Source organism: Oncorhynchus masou, unplaced genomic scaffold (assembly GCF_036934945.1).
Source record: "Oncorhynchus masou masou isolate Uvic2021 unplaced genomic scaffold, UVic_Omas_1.1 unplaced_scaffold_1034, whole genome shotgun sequence".
NCBI classification, from domain to species: domain Eukaryota; kingdom Metazoa; phylum Chordata; class Actinopteri; order Salmoniformes; family Salmonidae; genus Oncorhynchus; species Oncorhynchus masou.
Genome location: NW_027000037.1, coordinates 198,779 through 208,939, shown reverse-complemented (window position 1 = coordinate 208,939; position 10,161 = coordinate 198,779).

Genomic DNA, 10,161 nt, shown 5'->3' with positions numbered 1-10,161 from the left:
GTTGAGTGAATTTTGGCCCATTCCTCCTGACAGAGCTGGTGTAACTGAGTCAGGTTTGTAGGCATCCTTGCTCACACATGCTTTTTCAGTTCTGCCCACAAATTTTCTATGGGATTGAGGTCAGGGCTTTGTGATGTCCACTCCAATACCTTGATTTTGTTGTCCTTAAACCATTTTGCCACAACATTGGAAGTATGCTTGGGATCATTGTCCATTTGGAAGACCCATTTGTGACCATGTCGATATCAAATGTATTTATATAGCCCTTCTTACATCAGCTGATATCTCAAAGTGCTGTACAGAAACCCAGCCTAAAACCCCAAACAGCAAGCAATGCAGATGTAGAAGCACGGTGGCTAGGAAAAACTCCCTAGAAGGGACAAAACCTAGGAAGAAACCTAGAGAGGAACTAGGCTCTGAGGGGTGGCCAGTCCTCTTCTGGCTGTGCCGGGTGGAGATTATAACAGAACATGGCCAAGATGTTCAAATGTTCATAAATGACCAGCATGGTCAAATAATAATAATCACAGTAGTTGTTGAGGGTGCAACAAGTCAGCACCTCAGGAGTAAATGTCAGTTGGCTTTTCATAGCCGATCATTAAGAGTATCTCTACCGCTCCTGCTGGCTCTAGAGAGTTGAAAACAGCAGGTCTGGGACAGGTAGCACGTCCGGTGAACAGGTCAGGGTTCCATAGCCGCAGGCAGAACAGTTGAAATTGGAGCAGCAGCACGGCCAGGTGGACTGAGGACAGCAAGGATTCATCATGCCAGGTAGTCCTGAGGCATGGTTCTAGGGCTCAGGTCCTCTGAGAGGACCCACTTTGCCAAAGCACAGCCCCCACTTTGCCAAAGCACAGCCCCCACACCACTAGAGGGATATCTTCAACCCCCATCTTACCATCCTGAGACAAGGCCGAGTATACCCCACAAAGATCTCCGCCACGGCACAACCCAAGGGGGGGGCGCCAACCCAGACAGGAAGATCACATCAGTGACTCAACCCACTCAACCTGGTCTGTCATAATCTAGCTGGTCTGTCATCATATGGTAAAGACAGTAGATGTAGATGGTCGATCATAAAGTAATTGAGACAGTAGATCTAGCTGGTCTGTCATAATATAATAGAGACAGTAAATCTAGCTGGTCTGTCGTAAAATAAAAGAGACATTAGTTCTAGCTGGTCTGTCATTATATAATAGAGAGAGTAGAGAGAGTCGTAAAATAAAAGAGGCAGTAGATCTAGCCGAGGTCCTTCACAGTTTTATTTGAGACAACTGTACAACCATCAAGATTAATTGTCAGATTCAACAGAAGATCTCTTTGTTTCTTGGGACCTAGAACAAGCATCTCTGTTTTGTCCGAGTTTAAAAGTAGAAAGTTTGCAGCCACCTTTTGTCTGAAACACAGGCTTCTAGAGAGGGAATTTTGGGGCTTCACCATGTTTCATTGAAATGTACAGCTGTGTGTCATCCGCATAGCAGTGAAAGTTAACATAATGTTTTCGAATGACATCCCCAAGAGGTAAAATATATAGTAGTCCTAAAACGGAACCTTGAGGAACACCGAAATTTACAGTTGATTTGTCAGAGGACAAACCATTCACAGAGACAAACTGATATATTTCAGACAGATAAGATCTAAACCAGGCCAGATCTTGTCCGTGTAGAAAGTTAACATTAGAAATAAAATATATAGTGAAAACAATAGGGGTCCTAAAACGGAGCCTTGAGGAACATCGAAATTTACAGTTGATTTGTCAGAAGACAAACCATCTACAGAGACAAACTGATATCTTTCTGACAGATAAGATCTAAACCAGGCCAGATCTTGTCCGTCTAGACCAATTTGGGTTTCCAATCTCTCCAAAAGAATGTGGTGATCGATGGTATCAAAAGCAGCACTACGGTCTAGGAGCACGAGGACAGATGCAGAGCCTCCGTCTGACACCATTAAAAGGTCATTTAACACCTTCCTGAGTGCAGACTCAGTGCTATGAGGGGTCTAAAACCAGACTGAAGCCTTTTGTATACATTGTTTGTCTTCAGGAAGGCAGTGAGTTGCTGCGCAACAGCTTTTTCTAAGATTTTTGAGTGGAATGGAAGATTCGATATAGGCCGATAGTTTTTTATATTTTCTGCGTCAACGTTTGGCTTTTTCAAGAGAGGCTTTATTACTGCCACCTTTAGTGAGTTTGGTACACATCCGGTGGATAGAGAGCCATTTATTATGTTCAACATAGGAGGGCCAAGCACAGGAAGCAGCTCTTTCAGTAGTTTAGTTGGAATAGGGTCCAGCATGCAGCATATAAGACTCGTTTTACTGTGGATATAGATACCTTTGTTTCTGTTTCCTCCAGCATCTTCACAAGGTCCTTTTCTGTTGTCCTGGGATTGATTTGCACTGTTTGTACAGATGAACGTGGTACCTTCAGGTGTTTGTAAATTTCTCCCAAGGATGAATAAGACTTGTGGAGGTCTACAATAGTTTTTCTGAGGTCTTGGCTGATTTATTTAGATTTCCCCATACTGTCAAGAAAAGAGGCACTGAGTTTGAAGGTAGGCATTGAAATACATCCACAGGTACACCTCCAATTGACTCAAATGATGTCAGGTTAGCCTATCAGAAGCTTCTGAAGCCATGACATCATGTTCTGGAATTTTCCAAGCTGTTTAAACTTAGTGTCAACTTAGTGTATGTAAACTTCTGACCCACTGGAATTGTGATAAAGTGAATTAGAAGTGAAATAATCTGTCTGGAAACAATTGTTGGAAAAAATACTTGTGTCATGCACAAAGTAGATGTCCTAACCGACTTGCCAAAGCTATAGTTTGTTAATAAGACATTTGTGGAGTGGTTGAAAAACAAGTTTTAATGACTCCAACCTAAGTGTTTGTAAACTTCCGACTTTAACTGTACCTATCTATACCTGTAACTGTAATTGCGCATAATTAGAACTACTGTAAAAACAATAATCAAGTAAAAGTCTGTTATCACCCTTATTTCCATGGCAAACCACTAGAGGGCGCTAAGACCCCATTAACCGATACAAGGCACATCGAGTGGAAATGGAAGCAACTCCTGAAAGCACAAAGAACCTGCAGTCCATATAAATGTATCAAGCCTCTTAGACAGACGCTGATTCAATGCCAGCACGGATGAAACTTAGCTCAAAATGTTGTACTCTACAAAGAAAATTAACATAAAATCCCATTAGAAACCGTGGGAAGGTTTTATTCACCAAATGTATCCCTGGAGGTGTCAAACAAGTATACTTCTGGCTGTGGAATATAGGCTTACGGATGGACAATGGGTGTCCTTGATTTGTTTTTTCTTGCATCCTTTCACTATATTTTCAAAGAGATTTGTATGTACTACATCACTACACCGCAGAGAGAATCCTGGCATACGTTTCTATAGGTTTGACAGAAACAGATATAAAACGCCATGACTCCTACTGCAGGGCCTTTCACACTGTTAAAAGCAATGACCTCCCCGACCCCGGCGATGCAGAATGCAGATTGCAACAGTCAGACGTGAAAGCCCTTATTGAAGATTGAAGATGGCCATTCAGTTGAGTAGCCTACTGAGTCTGCCCATTCATGTCGTCTCCCAGGGTTTTAGACATAGTAGTAGATAGATGGTAAACCCATTCTTCCACTGTACTTCAGTGGTAAAAGGGTCAGGGATTTTATTGAGGTTCAAACAATCAGACATAATGTATGTACTGTGTATTATTTATGGCCACCAGAGCAGAGGCTGAGAATAACGTTCCTCTTGTAACAGATAAGATGAACTCATAGACCACAGTTCAGCAGATCATTCAGGAGATAAGAGACAGACAGGGGTGGAACAGTTCTCTCTCTCGCTCTCTCTCACACACGGACTCTAGACTGATTTATGGAGATTTTCTTCACTGTGCATCTGGACACACGAATGCACACACACACACACACACACACACACACACACACACAGGAAAACTGGTGCATGCACACTCATCTGGGGGTCCATCTGCCTAGTTTGAGCTCCTCCTGTCCTGACTGGTCCGCTCCTGTCCTTTCCGGTCCTGTCCTGCCAGCTGATAAGATGATTGTTTTGTCCTAGAGGGAGAGTTGTTTAGGAAGAGTTGGAGGAGGAGTTCTAGCCTGCTACTTTTCGCTGCAGGATAATACAGCCTGGTCTCATTGACTAGACGTAGCATAGTACATGTCAATTCAAAACACTCAAATTCAAAACACTCAAATTATGATTATGTTACATTTGGTATAGTTACATAAGACAAATGGTTACTTAAAGGCAAAAACAAAAGTAGGGTGGTTTGTAGGGATTGATAGGTGGGCGCATAACGCAAACGACTAGCATCCCAAATGTTGCGAGTTTGAATCTCGTCAATGACAACTTTAGCATTTTAGCTAATTACCAACTACTTCCCCAAACCCTAACCTTAACCCTAACTCCTAACCCTAACCTTAACCGTTTAACCTAACTCCTAAACTTAACCCCTAACACCTTACCCCTAGCCTAGCTAATATTAGCCACCTAGCTAGAATTTGTAACATATCACACGTTTTGCAAATTCATAACATATTGTACATTTTGCGAATTTGTAACGTACTGTACATTTTGCAAATTTTTTACATTTAATAAAATTTGAAATTTGTAGCATATCATGAGAATTGGGTGATGGACACCCACAAATTAATACATACCATACAAAATGAAAAAAATATATAACTAAATTTAGTATCTCTGATTTACGTACAGAATAACATGAAATGCTCTGAGACCCTGTTGGATTATATGGCTGTGTTTAAGATTTTATCAACTCGCCCAGGTGTGTGTGTGTCTGTGTGTGTCTGTGTGTGTGTCTGTGTGTGTGTGTCTCAGTCTAGGGCATTTACATCCCACATTCATATTAAGTTACGCCAGTGGTCGGAGAACTTAGAACACAGCAGACACAACATAACACAGTGTCACGAGACTTCCAACATTTTGTAACATAGCTGACTGGAGTGGGACAGAAAGCTGCACCTGTAAATTGAAATGATAGTTCATTACCTGGAAATGTTGACCTTTCACTGATAAGGAAAGTCATTTAAAGCAGTGTTTGTGAGCAGTGGTGGAAAAGTATCCAATTGCCATAGTTGAGTAAAAGTAAAGACACCTTAATAGAAAATGATTCAAGTAAAAGTGAAAGTCACCCAGTAAAATACTACATGAGTAAAACTCTAAAAGTATTTGGTTTTAAATGTACTTAAGTATCAAATGTAAAAGTATACATAATTTAAAATTCCTTATTTTAAACAAACCAGATGGCACCATTTTACTTGTATTTGTATTGATGGATAGCCAGGCAGCTAGCCAGGCACACTCCAACCCTCAGACATACTTTACAAACGAAGCATTTGTGTTTGATGAGTCTGCCAGATCAGAGGCAGTAGAGATGACCAGGGATGTTCTCTTGATAAGTGTGTGAATTGAACCATTTTCCTGTCAAAATGTAACAAGTACTTTTGGATGTCAGGTAAATGGATGGAGTAAAAAGTACATTATTTTTCTTTAAGAATGTAGTGAAGTAAAAGTAAGAGCAAAATAGTAAAGTACAGATACCCACTTAAGTAGTAGTTAAAGTAGTTTTACTTAAGTACTTTACACAACTGTTTATGATGAAGGCAGTAGTGCCCAATCAAAGAAAGCATTGGGCCTCTGGTTACCCATGGGTTTATCCTCATTCCACAGGCTAATTGTGCACACAGTAGGCGGGAAAGGTATGATCAACGAGATTAACGTGATTTTTTACAGAAGTTAACAAGTTGGTTTTCTCTTGTTGTGGGGCAATGGGGGGATATTTGATTTATTCCAATATTTGATTATGACAACATAATATCACATGGCAACACAATGTCATATCTGATTCGGCATAATTGTAGTCTTGTCAAATCACAATTGAGCTACAACCGCTTTATGACGTATGCAACTTTATAATTTGAGTTGTTCTCAGTTTTTCAACGATGTATTTTATGATTAATATAGATGACAGGGAAATTGTTGCCTTCCTCCTCCAGGTGGAAGAACCCAGAACATAATTTATAAACGAGGGAAGTTCCGAGGCGCACCGACAGGGTGCGGTTCCCTTCTGACTTCGCTGTCCTTGCTCCTCAGTGGAGAAGTGGTTCAAAAGTGTGTCCACGGTGAGAGTTGAAGATTTGATCACAGCGCAATACGCACGCTCATACTAACGATCCGAGGTGGCTACAATAACTTATCACAGAGTTTCTTTATTCGAAATTATAGTGAATGTTCGTGTTCAACAGCTTGTACAGTTTTATTATCTATCTCGGATATAAAAAAAAGAAGACAAATCGTTTCTTTATCGACCAGCGTTATGGATGTTTCCAAAGGTGTCTTGGTTTTCACTCTAGTCTGCACGTTGCGACCTGTAAGTATTGTTACTAAAGTTAATTTTCGCATTCTCTATTCTGCCTACCCTATTTGTGACAACTTTGATGGTTTTGGTGAACGAACTGAAGCTTTTCTGAACATGAAAAATAAGCAAAATTATCCATTGAGTGATTCATGAATTTTCCTAATTTGCAACATTTACTTCCGGTGAATAACAATGACAAGTAAACATAGATTATGATAATTTAAATTGAAGGTTATAGACTTTTTTTTATTTTTAGGATGCATCACCTTTAGCGTAGGCTTTTAGTTTATTGGTCTTTTCAACATATTGCAGAAGCTGTGAGGAGGACATATTACAAATACATAGAAACGTGCACTTTTGTGTGCAGGCTACAATATTTCTGTTTTTTAACGCCATTAATGTATGTGTGTTCTAGACTGCCACTACTGAAAGACTGATGATTTAAGCACGAATGTTGCTTGCGTGTGTCGGTTAGGATGGAGGGTGAGGTAGGGGTTGTTTGCCTCGACCATCAACCTCCCCTCCTCAAAAAAATGCTAATTCAACCAGTGTGCGTCCAGTGGGACCTGTGTAAACGCCAATTTTTGTTGTCATTATCATTAATCCAAAAATGCGTGACTCATTCATAGGATTTTAGGAAATAAAACCCAGCTTGCACATTTGGTTGCTTGGAAGTAGTGGGAATGTACGTTTTTGGTTTCCCATTCGTTCTGGGAATGAAACCACAAGTTTACTGACAGGTAAAACGGAACGTTTTTTAAACATTCTGAGAACGGAAGTGAACATTTTGCCTGTTTTGGGAACTTATATATTTAGGGTGGAGGGAGGTTCTGAGAACCTTTTACAATGGTTCCAGGGAGGTTCTGAGAACATTTTACAATGGTTCCAGGGAGGTTCTGAGAACGTTTTACTCTGGTTCCAGGGAGGTTCTGAGAACGTTTTATTATGGTTCCAGGGAGGTTCTGAGAACGTTTTACTCTGGTTCCAGGGAGGTTCTGAGAACCTTTTACAATGGTTCCAGGGAGGTTCTGAGAAACTTTTATTATGGTTCCAGGGAGGTTCTGAGAACCTTTTACTCTGGTTCCAAGGAGGTTCTGAGAACCTTTTATTATGGTTCCAGGGAGGTTCTGAGAACCTTTTACTCTGGTTCCAAGGAGGTTCTGAGAACCTTTTATTATGGTTCCAGGGAGGTTCTGAGAACCTTTTACAATGGTTCCAGGGAGGTTCTGAGAACCTTTTACAATGGTTCCAGGGAGGTTCTGAGAACGTTTTACTATGGTTCCAGGGAGGTTCTGAGAAACTTTTATTATGGTTGCGGGGAGGTCCTAAGAACGTTTTACTATGGTTCCCTGAAAGTTTTCCTGGGAGGTTTTATTAACGTTCAGAGAATGGAAATTAGAGGTTATTTGAAAGGTAATTACATAACATTCTGAGAACAAGCATCAACAAGACTTTTAATAACACTGCTAGCTTAGTTTGGGTTATCTGTTTTGAACTCTAAACACAGACAGGACAATTGGAAATTAATTTGCTTAGGCATTAATCATGCAAACACTTTTCTTCATTATTGTGGCTGTCACTGATTCAAACCTGTGATCTTCTGTTTCCTATCCATGGAATTAGTCCACTGCGCTACCAGGATGGAGCAAGAACCCCTTGTTTTTTAAACTCATACAAAGCTGTTAATTTTTGTCTATTCAAACAGACCCTATTTCAAAGGAAACAAGCACTCTTTTAGATCAGGTGTGATCAATTAGTGGGAGCGGCCAACACACCTGATCACACTTGGCATGATAGAGGGCAGAGAGAGTTTTGTTCATACTGAGAACAGAATGTATATGTTTTTAAATAACATTCTTAGAACATTCTTTGAACGTTACCCATGTTTTATTGTGGTTTTTATGGAATGTTTTCTTAATGTTCTGAGAACACGACTTTATATAGAACCATGAAGAAACCTGCAGAAAACATTATTTAATCAGAATAGGCTAGGTAGATGATTTATCCAGAGTGCCTTGGATGTGTCTGGGGCATGTATTCGTAACACAGTGTCAACATCATCAATACACAAGAGGCTGAGTGAGTGATTCTAACACTCAACCATTGTTAAAACCTCTTGATACTCCCCATCCCGGATCCGGGATCGTGAATAAAGCCTCAGGCTCATTAGCATAACGCAACGTTAACAATTTCTGAAAATCGCAAATAAAATGAAAATAATGCGCCTGCTCTCAAGCTTAGCCTTTTCTTAACAACACTGTCATCTCAGATTTTCAAAATATGCTTTTGAACCATAGCAAATCACTAATTTGTGTAAGAGTATGCTAAGCTAGCTTAGCATTTTGAGTAGCATTTAGCACGCAACATTTTCACAAAAACCAGATAACCAAATAAATAAAATCATTTACCTTTCAAGAGCTTCGGATGTTTTCAATGAGGAGACTCTCAGTTACATAGCAAATGTTCAGTTTTTCCTGAAAGAATCTTTGTGTAGGAGAAATCGCTCCGTTTTGTACATCACATTTGGCTACCGAAACGAACCGAAAATTCAGTCACCAAAACGTCAAACTTTTTCCGAATTAACTCCATAATATCGACCGAAACATGGCAAACGTTGTTTGGAATCAACCCTCAAGGTGTTTTTTCACATATCTCTTCATTCATATGAAGTTCGTGGAAGCCTGCTTTCCCCTCAGAATCGCATGGAAAAATACCAGCAGCTGAAAAAGACGCACTAATTTCGACGGAGGACACCGGGCGGACACCTGGAAAATGTAGTCTCTTATGGTCAATCTTCCAATGATATGCCTACAAATACGTCACAATGCTGCAGACACCTTGGGGAAACGACAGAAAGGGCAGGCTCATTCCTCTCGCATTCACAGCCATATAAGGAGACAATGGAAAACGGAGCCTCAAAAATCCTGCTGGTTTCCTGGATGCCGTTTCATCTTGGTTTTGCCTGTAGCTCCCGTTCTAGGGCACCCACAGAGAATATCTTTGCAGTTCTGGAAAATTCAGAGTGTTTTCTTTCCAAAGCTATCAATTCTATGCATAGTCGAGCATCTTTTTGTGACAAAATATCTTGTTTAAAACGGGAACGTTTTTCATCCAAAAATGAAATAGCGCCCCCAGAGTTTCAAGAGGTTATTAACTTCCATTGGAAGATGCTGTTGTATAGCCTACCTCCTGCAGTTTCTAGGAACTCGTCTGTATTAGGGCCATTGTAGCGGTCCTATGTGTAGCTGGTGTAGGGAGTCAGGCGCAGGACAGCAGATATGAGGAATTAAAGTACTTTACTCAAGAAAATACAAATATACAAGGCAACAATGATAGACCACAAACACGAACCGAATTACTATTATTAATCACACACGAAAAAAACATGGGGAACAGAGGGTTAAATAATAAACAAGTAATTAGTTGAGTGAAGCCAGGTGTGATAAGACAAAGATAAAAATGAAAAGTGGTTCGGCGGTGGCTAGAAAGCCTGTGACGTCGACCGCTGAACGCCGCCCGAACAAGGAGAGGGACCAACTTCGCCGGAAGTCGTGACAGCCATATCATTTACAAGAGGCTGAGTTAACAATTTTCTTCTCATCCTATCTCATCCTAGAGTTGCACAGTATACCGAAATGTCTGTACTTTTATGATACTAGAACAAGAATTTGTTACCTTCGGAACATCTGTCAAATGTGTCTCACGGATAAATCAAATCAAATTTTATTTGTCAC